Raw genomic sequence first — 17,297 nt, forward strand, 5'->3', positions numbered from 1 at the left:
TCGTCTCTGTCCTTGTTTCCTGATTTTCTGGCAAGGAATAGGAGTGGAGCTAGGCTCCAAATGAGTATTAAGAATATAAAAAGAGAAATTTCCCCTCTCAGCAGTGTTTTCCAGGAGTGGCTAAACTTGCTCAACACTAAGGTGCTCCCCATCAGGCTCTTGCATCAGTACACATTTAAGGTTTCTTCAAGTAGCTGTTAAGCTGTTAAGTCCCCCAAAATGAGTGTCTCCTTTGCAAGTGAGATATTGAATTTCAAGCCTGGAGAAAATAGGTTTTTTCAAACATTCATTCTGGATGGCTGTGTCATATATGACACAAACAGAGCTGTCAGTCATTGCTCAAATATGAAAACCGGAGCATTTGGGCTCTCCCATGTCTCTTATTCCCTCCCAGTACACTACTGAGCAATGAAACAGCTCCCTCAGAGAAGTGATAGGAGGCCCATTGCCTGCAACTATGACAAACTGAACCAAGGAAAGAGATAAGAGACCAAAGAGACCAAAGAAGAAAACAATCTTACTGCTTTTTTTTTTTTTTTTTTTTTCTTTTTTTTCTGGGGCTGAACTAAGTGAGCTGATAGGTTGTTTTCATCTCAATGTCTTTACTTCTCACAAACCCAATCTGACCAGTCTTTTTAGACTGGAGGAGTGACCAACATTTCTCCTCTTTCCTGCTAACCCTGCAATAGTAGCATCTCTCCAAGGAGAAAAGAGGCACAACAAATCTAACCATCACTTCCCCACACCATCAGGAATCCTCTGTGGGAACTGATCTCCTGCCCGGCACAAGTGACTGATCCTACAGCTAAAAACTTGAGCAGTTGTTCTGTCGGGGTGTTTAACTGCTGAACTACTGGCTTCTTAGGACAAGGTCCCAGCAGGGAAGGACTGAAATACCTCTAAAGAAAATCATAGCTCTGGGAGGTCCGGATATTTTCTCGCATGCTTTCTCTCTCTCTCTGCTGGTTTCCAACCTCCCCAATCTTTGTTGCTTGATATTTAGATAGCTGAGTTGCTGCATTCACTGCGTTCAGAGCACAGAGGGCTGGTGAAGCTGTTTGATTTGGATGTGGTAGGAGAGATAAGATTTCTCCCCCTGCCCTCTTCTTTTTCTCCCTATGCAGCTCCTGCCCTTGCAGTTCTCAGGACTTGACTAGCAGAGTTTTTAAATGAAGCGAAAGTCTTAATGTGAGGTGAATCCCGAGACCACAAACAGTTTGGACTTCAAACAGTGAGAAAATTGGCGCCGAATGATTCCGCACACAAAGCAGAAAACTTTCATTTCCTGCAGGCAGGATGGAATTGACTGTTATATTAAGACTTCAGAAGGAGCACTGCCCCGGAGTAATTTCACTGCTGTCAGGCAATGTTGACATCTAGATTAACCTCTGTGCAGTGAATTTTACAGCAAAGCTCATTGTAATGCATGTGGGGTATCTCCTGTAAATCCCAGCTGAAACCCATGGTGTCCCACCCTTCTGCACAGGAGAAAGGGTCGGGGAGCAGCTGCTATCATTTTTGACCCCAGCAGAGCGTGACTCTAACCTCATCCAGGCCAGTTCTGCTGAAACTGATTTTGATTTTCTACCCTGCCATAGTGACAGTAGTTCCAGCTTGGCTTTTTTTTTTTTTTTTTTCTTTTTTTTTAATTCCCTAAAGAGGTTTGCATCACAAGGCTGACTTTTTTTGCTAGTGATAAACAGCTCCCTTCACAAATCCATCCAACAACCCAGACCTAATTAAATGGCACTAGTTAACCAGTGGCAATTAGCTGCTTGCACTGATTAACTCCAAAGCATGCAATCCCCACAGTGCACTGATCAGACCTCATCCAGGACTGAATGGCAGACAAACTCCCAGCTGATGAGAGTCGATGGCATCCAACCCTACCCACTAGCCCACAGGCACACTATTAACTCTGTCTACCAAACCAGAACTGCATAAATTAAAGAAGTTCACACTGCTCACTCAGTGCAAGTCAGAGGACATTACAAAATAAATCTCCTGACTCCTGAACTCAGTGCTCCCACTGTTAGGTTGGAAGCGGAGGCCAGAACCAAGCCCTTTTGTCTTTTGCTGGAAGAGTGGGATGAGCAGCAAGAGGCAGGAGCCCAACAGCTTCTTCACTCTCTTATGTGTAGAGAAAATCTTGCCTGTGGTATTCAAGATGTATCTCTGAAATCCACTTTTTCATGAAAAAAATCAAACCACTAACATCTAAAAAAACTGGAAGAGGAAAGGAAAGTATTTGTTTTTGCCACACCTTCTTATTCATACACTTATTTTCAAACTCAGGCATTCCTCTGCAATCATCTGCAGAAAGGTCTAAGCAAGAGACCAGCTATCAGGTGCAGAATAGATTAGTCACTAACCATAAGGGCAAAATCTCACTAGTACGTCTGGAAATCTCTTTCAGAGCCTATCCATCCTTTCACCAGCAGGTCTTAGTAGTAGGTTTATTGTTATGTTTGTCAAAGTCATTGAATAGACTATGAAGTGGTGACATGCCTGACGTTCCCCTCAGCTTCAGATGTGTGCTCCTGGTACTTCTGAAATCAGGACCATAAGGAAGATCACTTCAAACTAACATTTACCATTCCCAATCAGAATGCAGCTGAGAAGGCTATCCAAGGTTATAGAGAAGGTCAAGCTGTTGCTTTGGACTGGGGAAGGAATTTGATGGACCAATTTAACCGCCACAGCACATCAAAACCTGGTGGCTTCATTTAAAAAGTAATCAGTATTGTATTTCGCTTTAGACATCCGTGCATTAGTGTTCTGCAAATATGATTTCCTCTTTGTTTGCATTATTGATGCCATAAAATGTCAGACACATTAAAGAAAAAAAAAAAAAAAGAGGCCAACCTTTGGGGTTTGGAATGATTCTGGCTGAATTGCAGTTGGGTTACTTTTCTTTTTATTTCCCATGGTAGTGATGCACTCTTACTCATTTTGCTATAACTTTACAAAGAATTCTCTGTAAGTGTATCTATTCAGTCAACCTTATTTCAGGAAACACATAACCTTGATATTTTTTGCTATATATGGAAGAGTGTGTATGTGTGTGCGGAGGTGGGAAGGGGCATGGGGGAAGTGGGAGCATGGAGTTTTTTACAAGAGCCCTCCTGTGTCTGGTAGTAAGTTGTGTTTCTGCAATGCTGTGTGACACCCTTCTGGTGGCTGGGTTGATTTAATCTCAATTTAATCTCAAGAGCTGACTTTTGTGATTGTGATTTGAGGCCTTCTGGTTTTGCTCTGCCCAGTCATCTGCTTTCACCATTCAGCAGCCATGTGCTGTCCACAATGGTGCCTAGATGTCTATGCCACAGAGATTACAGAGCACTTGAGTCTCAGGCATGTGATAGAGGTGTTTAGCTCCCTCAAGTCCTTGACCAATGGCAAGTTTGCTGCTTTAGTTCGGTATCTAAAGTCCTCCCCACTTGAGGCTCCCTGACTCCTGTTCCCAAGGCAAATACTATTATCTGCTAAATGTTTTTTTTCTCCCAGACCATTACAGAGCACAAACTTTGTCAGCCATCTACCTTCTGCCTCAGATGTCTATAACGAAAGCTGATCCATTGTTCAATAGTCCTGTGAACATTTTGGAAGAATATTCTCCCTCTTAAAGTGTAAAAAAGCACCCTCCCCAATTTTTACACTATTTTTTTGTTCATACCTTTTCAAAGAATTTCGATGGGCTAGAGGGAAAAGCTGTCTATCAGTCTGTCCTGTTAACTTGTTTCTACTTTGATGCACTCAGCAGGGAGCTCAAAGCTGTGGCTTGTGTGGTTTTCCCTCCTGCTTACCTAGTATGAGAATTAGGGTCTCTCTGTCTTGAAAGTAAAAGTGGAATAGGGTGGATTTCTCTCCCTTATGCAGGGATCTTCATCAGTGGTAAAATTTCTCTTGGGCTTTTCTTTCCACTGACAGTGAGACTTGGGAACAGGTAGAGAGGGATGCAATGCAGGAGTCTAAGGAAGTGACCCAACTAGGAGCTGGACTGCAAGGTCACCTCTTTGCCTATACCAAGCCCTTCCTACCTTCATAGAGCAAGAAAACCCCAGCTTTTAATTAGCAGCTTATTGTTCAGCTCTCATGTTCCTACACCAGTTTTGATGGCCTTCGGATGACCTTCAGATCTTCTCATCTTCACAGATCTATCTCTGGGGTATCCAGACAGTTCAAAGAGGAGACGGCAAGGTCTGAATGGGTATTTAATTCAGTGCATTTCTACTCTTTTTTTTTTTTTTTCATCGGGGCAAAGACAGTGAAAGTGACAGAACAGAAAAATTATTTTCCCCAACAGGAGTAATGCAGTTTCTTTTTAAACTGAGATATTTAAGATGCCATGCAGCAGTACCTATAAATATGCCTTGAAATGTTGAATGAGCACAAGGAGTCTATTTGATTTTGTTTTTATGCCTGTAATTTCTCTCACCAAGAATTCAGCTGTTACTCAGCCCCCAGCAGGTTGTTCTGATTGCTGGAGAGATGGTTGGGATTGATTCCGGCTGGGATCTGTTCGAGTCCAGACTTCTTCTCATGTAGCTAGACTGAAACAATAGAAATGATCAGAAAAGGAGTGATTTGTTGTTGCTGTGTAACTAAACCTTCCTGTGCAACAGCCGGCTAAACCTTGAAGGGGTTGAACACCCACAACTGTGTCTGAAGTCAGTGAAGGCCATGGATACTGATGATCGCTGTAATGTTAGGAACAGGATGTCAGGAGAGAAGAAGAGAAATTCTACAAGAAAAACAAAAAACAAAACAAAACAAAACAAAACTCACAACATATGAAAAGAGATTGGTTGGTTTATAGTACAAGAAAATCCACCGCTGTACGTGAGAAAAGAATCAGAATATTCACCCTGGCAACAAAGAACATTGGCCATCAAGACAAGAGCAGATCTCTGTCCTACAAAACTCCCCTCACTTTTAATTTCCTTTGTCTCCTTCTGCTAATACAAGACAAATCCTGCCTTATGGCCTCCTTGAAATCTGAAATTAAGGTAAAAGGCAGATTTGGGAGAGGAAGAGAAGAGAGAGACCAGATCCTGCTGGATGGTGTCTTTTTTTTTTTTTTAAACAAACAAACAAACAAACAAACAAACAAAACAAACAAACAAACAAACAAAAAAACGCCCCTCTTTCTTCGATGCACATACTATTCCCAGTGAGGACAAACTGGTTCAATACTCAAGAACAAGAAAACCAGCTGCCTGGACGAGAATTTCCATGGACCCACTGACTGGGATCAGCACCAGGGACAGCGGCCGCCAGCCTCACCCCATCCCTCTCCCCTCCCATCCTTCCTCCTACACAAAATGGGCAACTGGTATCTGTTTTCAATTGATGGAGGATGGGTTAAAACACTAATCAATCAATCCGATACAAAAGAACAATTCTTCTGCTAGAATTAAACCTTCTGCCTGGCTTTTTTCCCACACTTGTGTTCCACCTGAGAACATTCGGTCTCTTAGTTGGACTGTGAAACTTTCTTATCTTCCAGTCTACTGGGACAGCCTGACATATAGAGAAAGACTATACCGTTAGCAGTTTAGAAACTGAGTATTTATTTCATGTGATTCAGCTTTGACCATCAGCTAAATTTACTGTTTGTAACGAATCAGCAGACAGATCTCCTGGAAAATTCAAAGTAAGGGGCATAAAAATGACACTGTAGCCCCTAAAAATCATTTCAACATCAATCCATAAAAAAGTCACATTACTGTGTAATGGAGACCTGTCAGAAAAGAGTCAGCCAAAGATGAAAAGCTATGCAGGAAAGAGCAAGCATCAACAGACATGGCTCTGAATGGAAAATAAGTTATGCCTCACGTATAGGAGAAGGCAGGTTCTTCAGCATCCACCTTGGTCAGCCTGCATTCTTGGGATTTCACTAAGAAAAGCTTTGCACAGGGACATGAAGGTCCAATTCCATCCCTGAAAAACATAAGGTGAGGAAGAAAGGATAGAAAGGTAAGCCAGAAAGATGGGCTCTTCCTCCCTCCCCAGCACATATATTCTCCTACAAACAGCTTCCTCCATATCCTTTCCCCTACATACTCCAGCAGTGATTTGCAGTCATGAGTATGGGACATCTGGACTGACACTCAGAGAAAGTGAGGACTGGGAGGTGCCTGAGACACAGAACCTCAAAACTTGTGAGTAACAATACTGAAAGCAAGGAATTGTGGCCAGTTTTCTGATGCTTAGGGACATCTAGGAAGGAAGAACTTGCAGGGGACTGCAAAGATGATTTAATAAGGGGCTCAGAGAGCAAATGGTGCTGAAGAAAGGAAGCCTGCTGGGACATTGGGAGAGGAAGCAAATAGGCAAGGACTCAAATCTCAGTAAGGGATCAGCCATAGTGAGAGTAGTAAAAGTCATATATGCACTGTGGTAAGGCAGTAGAGAGTTCTGACCAGGAGAGTGCTATGGATGTGAGGAAGCAGTCACTACAAAATGATGTACTCATCTGAATGAGTGCTGAAGGTTTGGAGAAACAAAGGCCCACCTTTTCTGCTACAAACCCTTAAAAATACTATGATTTCCACTGGGTTTATTCTGCTCTTGGATTGCTCTGGTTTCAGTATGAACAGGCTGTCTTGTTTTAGATCCCTCACTTGCCCTGCTCAGCCCCCACACCCAGCCAATTCCCTGTGTGAAAGAGAATTGCCTTTTTCTTTTTTTCCCAGAAGTGTCCTTTAAATTTTCAGCTAAACTGGGAGGCAATTTCTTGCATGAGAGCTTCGTATAGATAGGCTTAAAGCAGAACAAAAATAAATAAATAAATACTCTAAATAACCTTCCTCTCCCCTACCTTGTCTTAACAAAGTGCTACTTTACATATGTTATTTCAATAGAAATGAAGGATTTTTGTGCAGGCAAACAACTGACATTGATTTAGCTTTCAGCAAGTGCTGCAGCTCCCTCTGCCTCTTGTGTGTCGGGTAAGGAGGCAAGGTTTCCCCAGGTAAAATCGAGGGTACACACCCTCAGGCATTTCCCATGCTGGCACTCTTGTCACTAGGAGAAACACCACTCTCTAAAAAATGCCATGGGTATATTTAACATGCAGGAAACTGCTCCTACACCTAGCTGACCTGCCCTTCGGACACACAGTCAGGCTTGGCCCCAGAAGGTGCTGATCCACAGCTCACTCTGGCAGGAGAGCTGGCAACAAGAGGGGGATGGGGCTAGATCCCAGAGGAAAGATATATTGGTAGATATTTTGTTGTTACTATTATTTAAACCAGCTTATTTTAATCTCTGTTAATGTCACTGAAAGTCTGCATGAGCAGAAAACAAATCCTCTGGTGATGCTTGCTGAATTGATTTTTTGACGGTCTATTTTTTTTATCTATTTATTTTTTAATTTAGTTATTTTTATCCCATGTACCAATCCATGTGTTTTCTTAGTTTGGGGCTTTTTTTTTGGCATCCTTTGTATCCTATTTGCCAACTGAATTGCTGGTTCTCAACCTTTTCCATCCTGCAGTCTCCCCTTCTCCAAATCACAACTCACCCTTCTCCCCTTCTGGGAACAACCCAGGTTACCCCTCAAGGGAGAACCTGGCAAGAGCAAGGTGGTCACAACCTCTGCCTGCCCAGCCCACCTCCACTGGCCCCAGTTCAGAGGAAGAGGCATCCTCTACCTGCCACGCCACGTGCATCGAGTACACTGCCACCATGGAAGGGGACGACTGATACAGTGTTAGTCAGACTTACAAGAACACTTTTAAAATTAAGGATTTGCAGTGAGGTCAAGGGACCTTTTATTAAAGTGCTGAGGTATTTCCCCTCCCCAGACCTTCCCTTCCCTTCTGTCCTGCATTGTCCCTTCCTCTCCCCCCAGCCTTGAAATGAAACAGAAAATTATTTTTTTAAAACTGTGTCGATAATTTATGTTTAGTATAAAGGATGATTTAATGGCATCACCAAAGGTCATTTTTTTCATCTTCACCTTACTGCCCCAGCCCTGAGGCCGTGCGCCCCCTCCTCCCCATATGTCTGCTGCCCTCCCCTCCATGCACCTCACGCATCCCCTGCCACCACCACACCACAAAGACGTGCTCCAGGTTCAGCCAACGACCGCTGGAGAACCGAGATTTCAAAGCGAAACCTCCGCTCCAGACCACCACAAACTGGAACCATTTCCACCTTGAAAAATAGTCAGTTGCTGCAAATGAAAGGCAGACTCATTTCTTGAATTACGTAAGTTTTTTTTTTAAAGCCTTTTATACCTATTTACGTGTGCGCGTGCGTGCACCACGTGTACACAGGGGTATCTGTGCGCACAGATGCACACGAATCTCTCTCTCAAATATAAATATATTGTATGTTAGAGCTGTAAATATTCCTTGGTCATGTGTCTATGTCTTCTTCAAAGTATCATATCCTCAGTGTTACGTTAACAACTCCATTTATTGATTGATAAAACTGTGTGTAGACCTGTACCCTCCTGACATAGTTTATGTAGCTCTCTCTTCTCAAATAAAGTACAAAACTACCACTAGCTGGTCCTCCTCTCCTTTCTGTTCCATGCTGAACATTCGGCTTTAATTCACAAAAGTCTATGCTGAAAATTAACACATTTTCCAGCCATCCCGACAGCACAGGAACCTCCAGATGATGCTTTAGAGCTTGTGTCAGGCCAACGAGTATAATACTTAGAACAAAATGCAATAATCCATAGGTGAAATATTGTCCAAAGTGCAGCAACTGAAGGTCTGACTATTGATCTGATTTATTCTTCGCACCTGCCCCCAGGTACAGCCTTCACAGCTCACTTCATCCTGGTAGAGAAGACAGAGTCCACGCTGCTCCTCCCCTCTGTCAGTGGGTCTCCACACCACCACATCAAGCAACCCCCTCAACAGTGCAGAACACCCTCCTTAACCTAAAAAGGATTCAGTAACTTCCTTGTGTTGTTGGTTTTTGTTGCTTGGAGAGCTCAGCACCTAAACTCAACGCCCCTGAGGACATCTTGGGACTGGAATCAAGATTGAGGAATAAGGCACAATTCACCACTGTCACCTTGACTTGACACTGGTTTCATGCAGAAATAACCAGGAGCAAAGGATTTTTTACCACTGCAAGTTGAAAAAAAAAAGCTTTTTCACAGATACACTTACTGGGCAAAACCATAACAGTGATTTGTGAAGTAACGCTTAATTTACTGCAACTGACACCACACTCTAGCTGCCAGGAATTTGACTGACAATTTCTATTTATTTATATCCTGCTATACAATATCTGCCTTAATGCTGTAAATTTTTCTGATTGGAATTTCACAGTGTCTGCCTGGATATTTATTGATCATAAAATAATCTGCACAACCTGTTATACTCAAAGCAGGCACAATGGATGCCGGAGAAATCACTTGACAGGATCCGGGTACCAGTGTCCAGGTAACAGAAGATGTTCGCATGCAATTTTTATGGCATTATGTATTACCAAGAACCAACCTTTTGAACTACTTTTCTGCTGTTTCCTGAAAGCCCCCTTCTGAAACACTTCCAAGAGCCTGGTGGTGGTTTCCTATCAACAACTCCATATGGACCCCTGCAAGTTGCCTCATTTGCAGCTCTTCACTACTGAGAAATCCCACCTTCACAAGGAAACGTGATGTTTTCACAACTGTTCACTAACATGGCCTGCAAGAGAACTGTTCGGCTCTTTCAGCAGCAGTGAGACTGCATTTTTTTATATATTTTATTTTTGGCATGCAGAGACAGAAGCAGAAAATTTCTGCCCACAAGGGAAAAACTGTGAAACTTTGTCCCAGTTGGGAGTTCCTATATTGCCTGGTGAACAGTCTTATTTTTTACTTTTTTTTTTTTATTATTTTTTTTTTATATACAGCTTCAGCTATACAGCTTTTCAGTATCTCCAATGGATGAAGCCTCCTTTTCCCCATGAGAATACACATCCTATGCCAACCCACCACACAGGCATCTTCCCACCAGCATCCTCCCAGTGCAACACTCCTCCCAACCCAGCACGTACACGTACACCCTGATACTCCCACCCACCACTCTTCTGCCTGCTCCTGTTCTTGTTCAACAAGAGCCCAGATTTAGCCTGCTCTTTTCTCTATAAATGCCACACTAGTTATTTGTTTCTGCTCCTTTCTGAGCCCCACATTTAGGCTGCAGCCTCACCCCTCCTCAGACAGCTCCCTTTCCCTTCTCTACATCAGCAAAACAAACCAGAGGCTGACAGTTTGCATTTTAACCTCGTTAGCTGTGGCTAGCCAGCCTGATGGACAAAGTTTCCTTTTATTATTGATTTAAAGCACTTATGTAATAGAAATCTTTGGAAATTCATTAAAAAGCAAATAAAGAAGAAAACAAAAAACCCTTACCATCTGAACAAACTACCTAGGAATCACCCCATTCTGCCCCCTTCCAGTGCCTGTTGCAGGTTCCTGCTATTTGTCTATCCGAGGTGATTACAGGAGCATGCAGTGGCTGGTGGAGCATCTAACGGGGCTGCGAATAAAACCACACCAAAATAAACAACAGCTGAGGCTGCCTACAACAGTGCTGTCAGTCTGCAGCATATGCCCCGCATCTGACAGCATCCCCTGGGGGCAGGCAGGCAAAGGAAGGAGCGAGTCCATCAGGGCTCCCTGTACTTCATTCCTGCCACCCTCAGCTCAGGCACACGCAGTAACCTTTTCAAGCTCTGTAAAACCTTTCACAGATTACCCTTTAGAAAGCCAGAGAGGGAAGCAGACCCCTCCGTCCCCTCTGGGCAGATGGAAGAGAGAGGTCCTGGCCTTCCCCCAGGTCGCAGAGCTCCAGACAAAATTAACAGCACGATGTAATCAGAAGGTAAAAGCACAGGGCAGGAGTGGGGGGAGCTATTTCCTGTTAAATTGTGGCTGCCGTTATTCCCAGAGAAAAGCAGCAGGTATTCAGGAGCTCCTCATTAGCCAGCATGATTTCCATTAGGCTGTCTATTAACATTTTGTGGCCGTAATAAACACCTACATAATTAACACAAAAAAACGAGCTCTCTCTAGGCTACGAGAAGTGGCCAGAACAAGCTGGGAATAGCACAGAGGGGCTGGTTCATGTCTGGAAATTTCTGCCTGGAAAGGAATTTTCTTCCATCCTCTCAGGACAAATTCCCTTCCAAAGAGCCAATCTTTAGTGTTCCACTCTTCCTGGCTCAGTCTAGGGGAACACATACCTCTAGTTTACAATTGGAAAAAATTCATACAGCAGGGTAGAATTTGTCCTGCAAGTCCCACAGGGGAAATTTGGAGCTGCCCAGGATATTCCCTATCCCTCTGCCATAGCTATGAGGAGCATTTTCCTACTAAAAACTGACGGGGCAAGAAATACCATGGGAACATGTGTGATCCCAGCTAGCAGACAAGCCCCAGGAGCTCAAACAATGTCCCTATGGAAAGAAGATGGGCTTAACATAACATGGGCATGTCTAAAACCACGAAGTACTCCAGTACTTCAGGTCTATTGGGAACTGATAAATGATAGGGAACAGTGAGACAGAGAGAGAAATCGTGACCTTCCCAAAGCCTCAGTCACTTCTTTTCCATGCCTCCTCCATCCTGCTAAGGACACTGACTGCATTTCTGAGCATTGCATTCAGTGGGAGCTTCCAGGTAGCAGTGAATCCTCTGCAGCCCTCGCCCTCCTCCCCACTGATTGCCAAGGGTGGCACCAGTAAGCCCGTGCAGGGGAGATGGAGAACATGTCATTTTGTCAGGGCTGTCTGTCCCCTGCCTCTCGCTTCAGGCTTCTGCTGCTAAGAATGTGTGTGCCCTTTATCATAGCTTTGAAATAGAGAGAGACACTTTGGAATTCAATTAGTCAAACTGTTGCCGCAGCAACAAAAACATATAAACTTAAATGATTTATACTCACAGACACCACTTCAAATAAGAATAAATTTAATACAGCAGCTGGGAATGAAATGCATTGTACAATAAGAAAATTGTATTTTTTCTTTCCCCGATGATAGGCCTCAAGGTCTTAATGCAATATAGATGAAAAAAGATATTTGGGCAGAAGGAAGCAGAATACATTGTGCTGTATGTACAATGCCTGCTTGGAGAGTACAACATATAATGAGCATGTACATCTAATCACAGAGCTCCAATTCTGTTTGCAGACAGCCACAGATCAAAGATTGCAGCTAGCAAATTGACTGCTTGGTTTCACTTTCTTTCTTTGACTCTCTTCCATCTCATGAAACCTCTCCTGTCAGCCCCCACCCAGGAGAAAAAAACAAATCTACCCTTATTCCAGCAGCTGCTCCATCTGCTATAGACCCAGGTCCCAGCCTGGTGAAGTGAGATTTATGGTGTTTTATTTTTTAATTTTTGTTGTTGTTGTGTCGCTGTTGCCTTTTTTTTGTTTGTTTGTTCTTGTTGTTTTGTTTTGTTTTCTTCTCCCCTAGCAGAAATGCTTTAGTTCAAACACAGTTCTAGGATTTGAAGTAGAAATTAGTTCCAAGAAATATGCAGGAAAATTTTCCTCAAAGTTACCTCATCTTCTAGGAGACATTTAGGATGCCATTGCCTGTACCCAACAAAGCCTGATGAACATAGACACATGTTACTTTCAATGGGAGCAGAGATTGCTCAGCCCTTTGGAGGGCCAGCACAATGTTATGAGCAAATCATGCGAGAACATTCCTGCGTCTTTCATCTAACCTGCTCAAATAGACAGCATTTCTAGTGGAAATAAGGTTTTCATCTTTGATTTTGATCTCTTTCCAGATTATGCTTATAACATCTCTCCCTGCACTTCATGAGAATTTAAAAAAGATGAATTCTAAGTATTCTGGGACCATTTGTGCAAAGTCAACCTCCCTGTCTTGGGTTGTCTTCTGTAAATACAGGTCTGAACATAGGAAACAGAAAAGGCAGAAAATTAGCTTTGAGAGACACTGAATACATTTTTTCTGAGAAGAAACAAAACCATAGGCTGTAGTTCTAACAGAAGCTATGGGCTCCTCAAAGGAAAAGAAAATAGGGTGAGGTTTTATGATTTGTTTTAGGTAAGAGGTCAAGAGTGCTGCTTATTATCAGAGCTAGCAGGTGGGGTATGGAGTTCAGGATTCTTTGGGCACAAATCAAGATCAACACCTGCAACTCTTCGGCAGCTTTGAAAAGGAAAGCACGCAGATGCAGAACAACAACTAAACAAAGCTAAACAAAGCTAATAATGAAATCATATTTATGTAGGCAGGAAGGAAGCTCAATTGCCAGGAGAGTACTAAAGTCTACAAGTGTAAATACATACCAAATAAGTCAGCTTGACGAGATGCCAAGTTTGTTCAGCAGAGTATGGCACTTTACTGCTGAAGTACTCCTGCAGGAGGGAAACCAGGAAAATGTCAAAAAGGTCAATGGGTGAAATGTGTAGCTCCATCAGGAAGCCATGAAAACAAGCTTGTGTCAGTAGGGTTTAGCACTATCTTGCTCACTTGCAAAGTGCCTGTTGGCCCTGCCACATTAAAGCATAAGTACTTTGCTTCAGAGCTCTATGTATTGCTGATCTAGAGCTCGCTGCTCTCTTCACATGGCGAAGTAGAAACACAATTTATAAACAATGGAGCTGATGTACTGAGTTTAACAGCTTGAAGGCTCCAGATTTCAAGCACTAGTCCAGAGAAACAAATGGTGTCATCTGGCAATACGGAGACTGTTAGGGATGTAGATGTACGAGGATGATCAGAAGACTGAGGAACCTCTCCTGTGAAGAGAGGTTGAGGTAATTGGGGGTGTTCAACCTGGAGAAGAGAAGGCTCTGGGGAGACCTTGTAGCAGCCTTCCAGTACCTAGAGGAGACCCACAGGAAAGCAGGAAATAGAGTGTAGTGATAGGACAAGAGGTAATGGCTTTAAAATAAAAGAATAAATTTAGATTAGATATAAGGAAGAAAAAATTTTTGTTATGAGGGTGGTGAGGCACAGGCTGTCCAGGGAAGCTGTGGATGCCCCATCTCTGAAGGTGTTCAAAGCCAGGCTGGATGGGGCTTTGGGCAACCTGATCTAGTGGGAGCTGTCCCTGCCCATGGCAGGGGGTTGAAACTGGATGGGTTTTAAGGTCTCTTCCAACCCAAACCATTCTGTGATTCTGTGATGTGGTGGAGCAAGCCTGTGAGGATTTGTATGACCCACATTTGCCTACGAAGAATAAAGGAAATGAGTATCTTTACAATACCTCTGAGCCTCGCTCTCAGACCATTCACAGGCTCTGAGCCAAGGGGGTGGTGGGGGGTGAGGGGAAAGGAACGTACAAAATTAGAATAAATAGTACAAAGTACTTCTGGAGATGTTTAGAGCCATCAAAATATTTAGACCCTGGATCATCCTTCCACAGAGGCAACAAAAGGCAAGATCTTGAACAGCTGAAAGTTGGAGCTAGGCCAAAAAATATTCAACTTGTGACAGCAGAAGTCTTGACTCAACTGGGAAGTCCCCTTCATCTCCCTGTTCCTATGAAGACAACATCTGTTCTACTCTTTCCCTGTTCCATCCCTCTTTAGTGCAGTGGCATGGAGAAGAGCAAGCTGGCCTGTCCAACCCCACTTTGTTTCTTCTGGATTAGGGGATGGAGCAGTTCAGCAGCCGGCTTCCCAAGCCACAAACTACATTCATCATCATCTTTACATGCCTATACACAGCTGGCTCTCCTGATGATAATGTGTTCTACAGTTTCCCTTCCTGGCATGGCTTATGTTAATACTCCATTAACATTGCTAATCAGAGACAGACTTCTGGCAGCATCTCCAGGGGATGAGCAAATGTTGTCCTATGCCTTTTACTTTAGGAGATCAGACTTTCAGATGAAATCCATTCCCAACATCTCTGATTTCAGCAATTAAATGAAGCTGCCACATCTGGGAGCTGTTCAATGCTGGATGCGTGTGGTTCGTAGTGCTCCAGAATAAGCCCTTTTAAAACCCCTTTTATGCCAATCCTCAGAAATATGACATTTGGAACTTTAATTCACTTGGGAAATCAAAGGCTACTAGAAAGATGAGATGAAATCAAATCGAAGATAAAAGGTACAGAAGGTCCTGAAGGTCTAAAACTGCAGGTGCCTTCATCCCAAGATATGAAAACCTTCGTATGGCAAACGTTACTCACAAGAAATGAAAACCAAGACACATGATACAAGTCATCCACCCATTAGAGCCTCAAGCAGGTGCACAGGATTCCCTCTAATTGCAGTGTGGCTACTGTATGCCTGATTCTCCTGGAGACCTGCCTTCTGGGGAAGCCTCTGGGAGGAGGCAACCAGCCAATTTTTGTGCTGACCTCACTGCCTTAAACACATCTTTGCCCTCCCCTTCTCCTGCATGTTTCCAGTTCAGCTTACTCCATCCAGAAGCCTATGTATTAGTTAGATTTATTCCTTCTTATTTTTGGGAGTAAACCAAACCTTCTTTAGTATTGCAAAAGGAGTTGATTTTTATTTGAATAAAGTAGAATGAGGCACCATGATTTGTTCAGGTATCAAGAAATTGCCTGGAATTTCTAGCTGCATAGCTAAAAGGAAGGCAATTGCCTTCATTAATACAATTTTCAAGTCATCTCTGATTTCAGGTGGACTGTGATTCTCCACAGGATTCAGAGTATAAAATTAATGTTTGTTAAACAGAGAAAGCAAAAGCAAAAGCCTACACAGTGGAAATAACTTTATTTCCAAGGAAAATATCATAAATGAGGCAGAATGAAACACAAACACTGCAAAGGAGATGTACACCTCCTCAATGCCCGTACACCTCCCCATCTCCCTCAGCAGTATGCAATAGCTGAGCAGGAGAATGGTGCAGTTAAATTAGTGCAGTGAGTCTGATCAGCAAATTTGTGCTCTCATTCAAACAGATGCATAAGCCCATCTCCCAGCCAAAATTAGGACATGTTTCCTTTCTACTTTTCCCTTTCCTCTCCCCTTGAAGTCTCCCCTCCACCTCATGACTTCTCATCTTAAATGGAAGGCACTTCCATCACAGGAAGCCTGATGGTGATTCTCAATGATACAGACACAAAGAAGAACAGCTTGGTTTTAACAAGCAGCTGCAGACCAGCTACATATCACAGCAAAGCCAACACTTGCCTTTCCCAAAAAAGCCAACTTAATTTACAGAAAAGGAGAAGATCTCACAAACAAACAATCTTCATTAGTATCTAAATGATTAAGTGGTATATGACTCATATCCATTTGGAAAGGCTTCTCCAGAGCTCTAACGGCTTCGCCAGAATCCATTTAGATGTACAGATCAGATGCAGTAACTGCAGGTTTTCTTTCAAATGCTCCAGGAGCGCGGTTTCTGTGCTCACTTGTTTTAAAGGTCTGACTTCCAATTTCAGCTTGAGACGTTCACCAAAGATGAAGAAAACCATGGGCATATATGCAAGGTCCACGGCACACTGATATAACCTTCAGTCAGTGGTTGGAAGCAACTTCTAATGCATCAACTCCTTGCTATAGTAACGTCCTTTGGAGCCATTAATTAACTTGCTGCTCTCCAAGAAAATGCTCCTTCCCTCCATCATTCACGTCTACTTAGAAGAACTGCATACCCGCAAAAACCGTGTGTGAAAGTGCAAGATTTCTGTGGGACGTAGCTGAGCAGACCGTGGGCAGGTGCTATGAAAACATCCTCCAGTGCAGTTCCAGCACACCCCACAGCACCAGCCCAATGTTACCAGAGCAGCATGCTCTGTGCTACTAGGCTTGGTCAGCTCCCTGTCCCCAAAAGCACTGCTACCATGGCATCAAAAATCTCAGGTCTTGGGGCTCTTTTTTTTTTTTTTTTTTTTTCTTTTTTTTTTTTTCTTTTCCAGCCTGATATTCTGCCTTAGTGGAAAACGCCAATTAAGGGAAGATAAATAAATGCGCAGTGAAAAATTGCGCCTCTTTTTCCTCTACATAAATTGTCCTCACTCTATCTTATTTATACATTATTCAAATGTTTTCACCAGACCATTTATGAATTTTTACTTCTTAGAGCTTGTTTGCAAATATTTTGTAACATGTCCTCCATATTCAGTGCTCGAGCATGAGTGAACAGCTAGTTCACAGATGCTGCAAGTCTTTTCCCTGGCTGGATGAGGGTTAACTGCCTTGAGCGAGGATTGAGACCCAAAAACCAGAGATGATGTGTGCCTCCTATACCGTTCTGCAATATTAACTATTCTGCAATTCACTTCTGTTTTGTTTCAGCAGCTTCCCTCACTGAATCATCAGAGAGCAAAATTGCTTCAAAATAATAACCAGCTACGTGGAAGGCTATTTGGAGAGG

Source organism: Aythya fuligula, chromosome 11 (genome assembly GCF_009819795.1).
Source record: "Aythya fuligula isolate bAytFul2 chromosome 11, bAytFul2.pri, whole genome shotgun sequence".
NCBI classification, from domain to species: Eukaryota; Metazoa; Chordata; class Aves; order Anseriformes; family Anatidae; genus Aythya; species Aythya fuligula.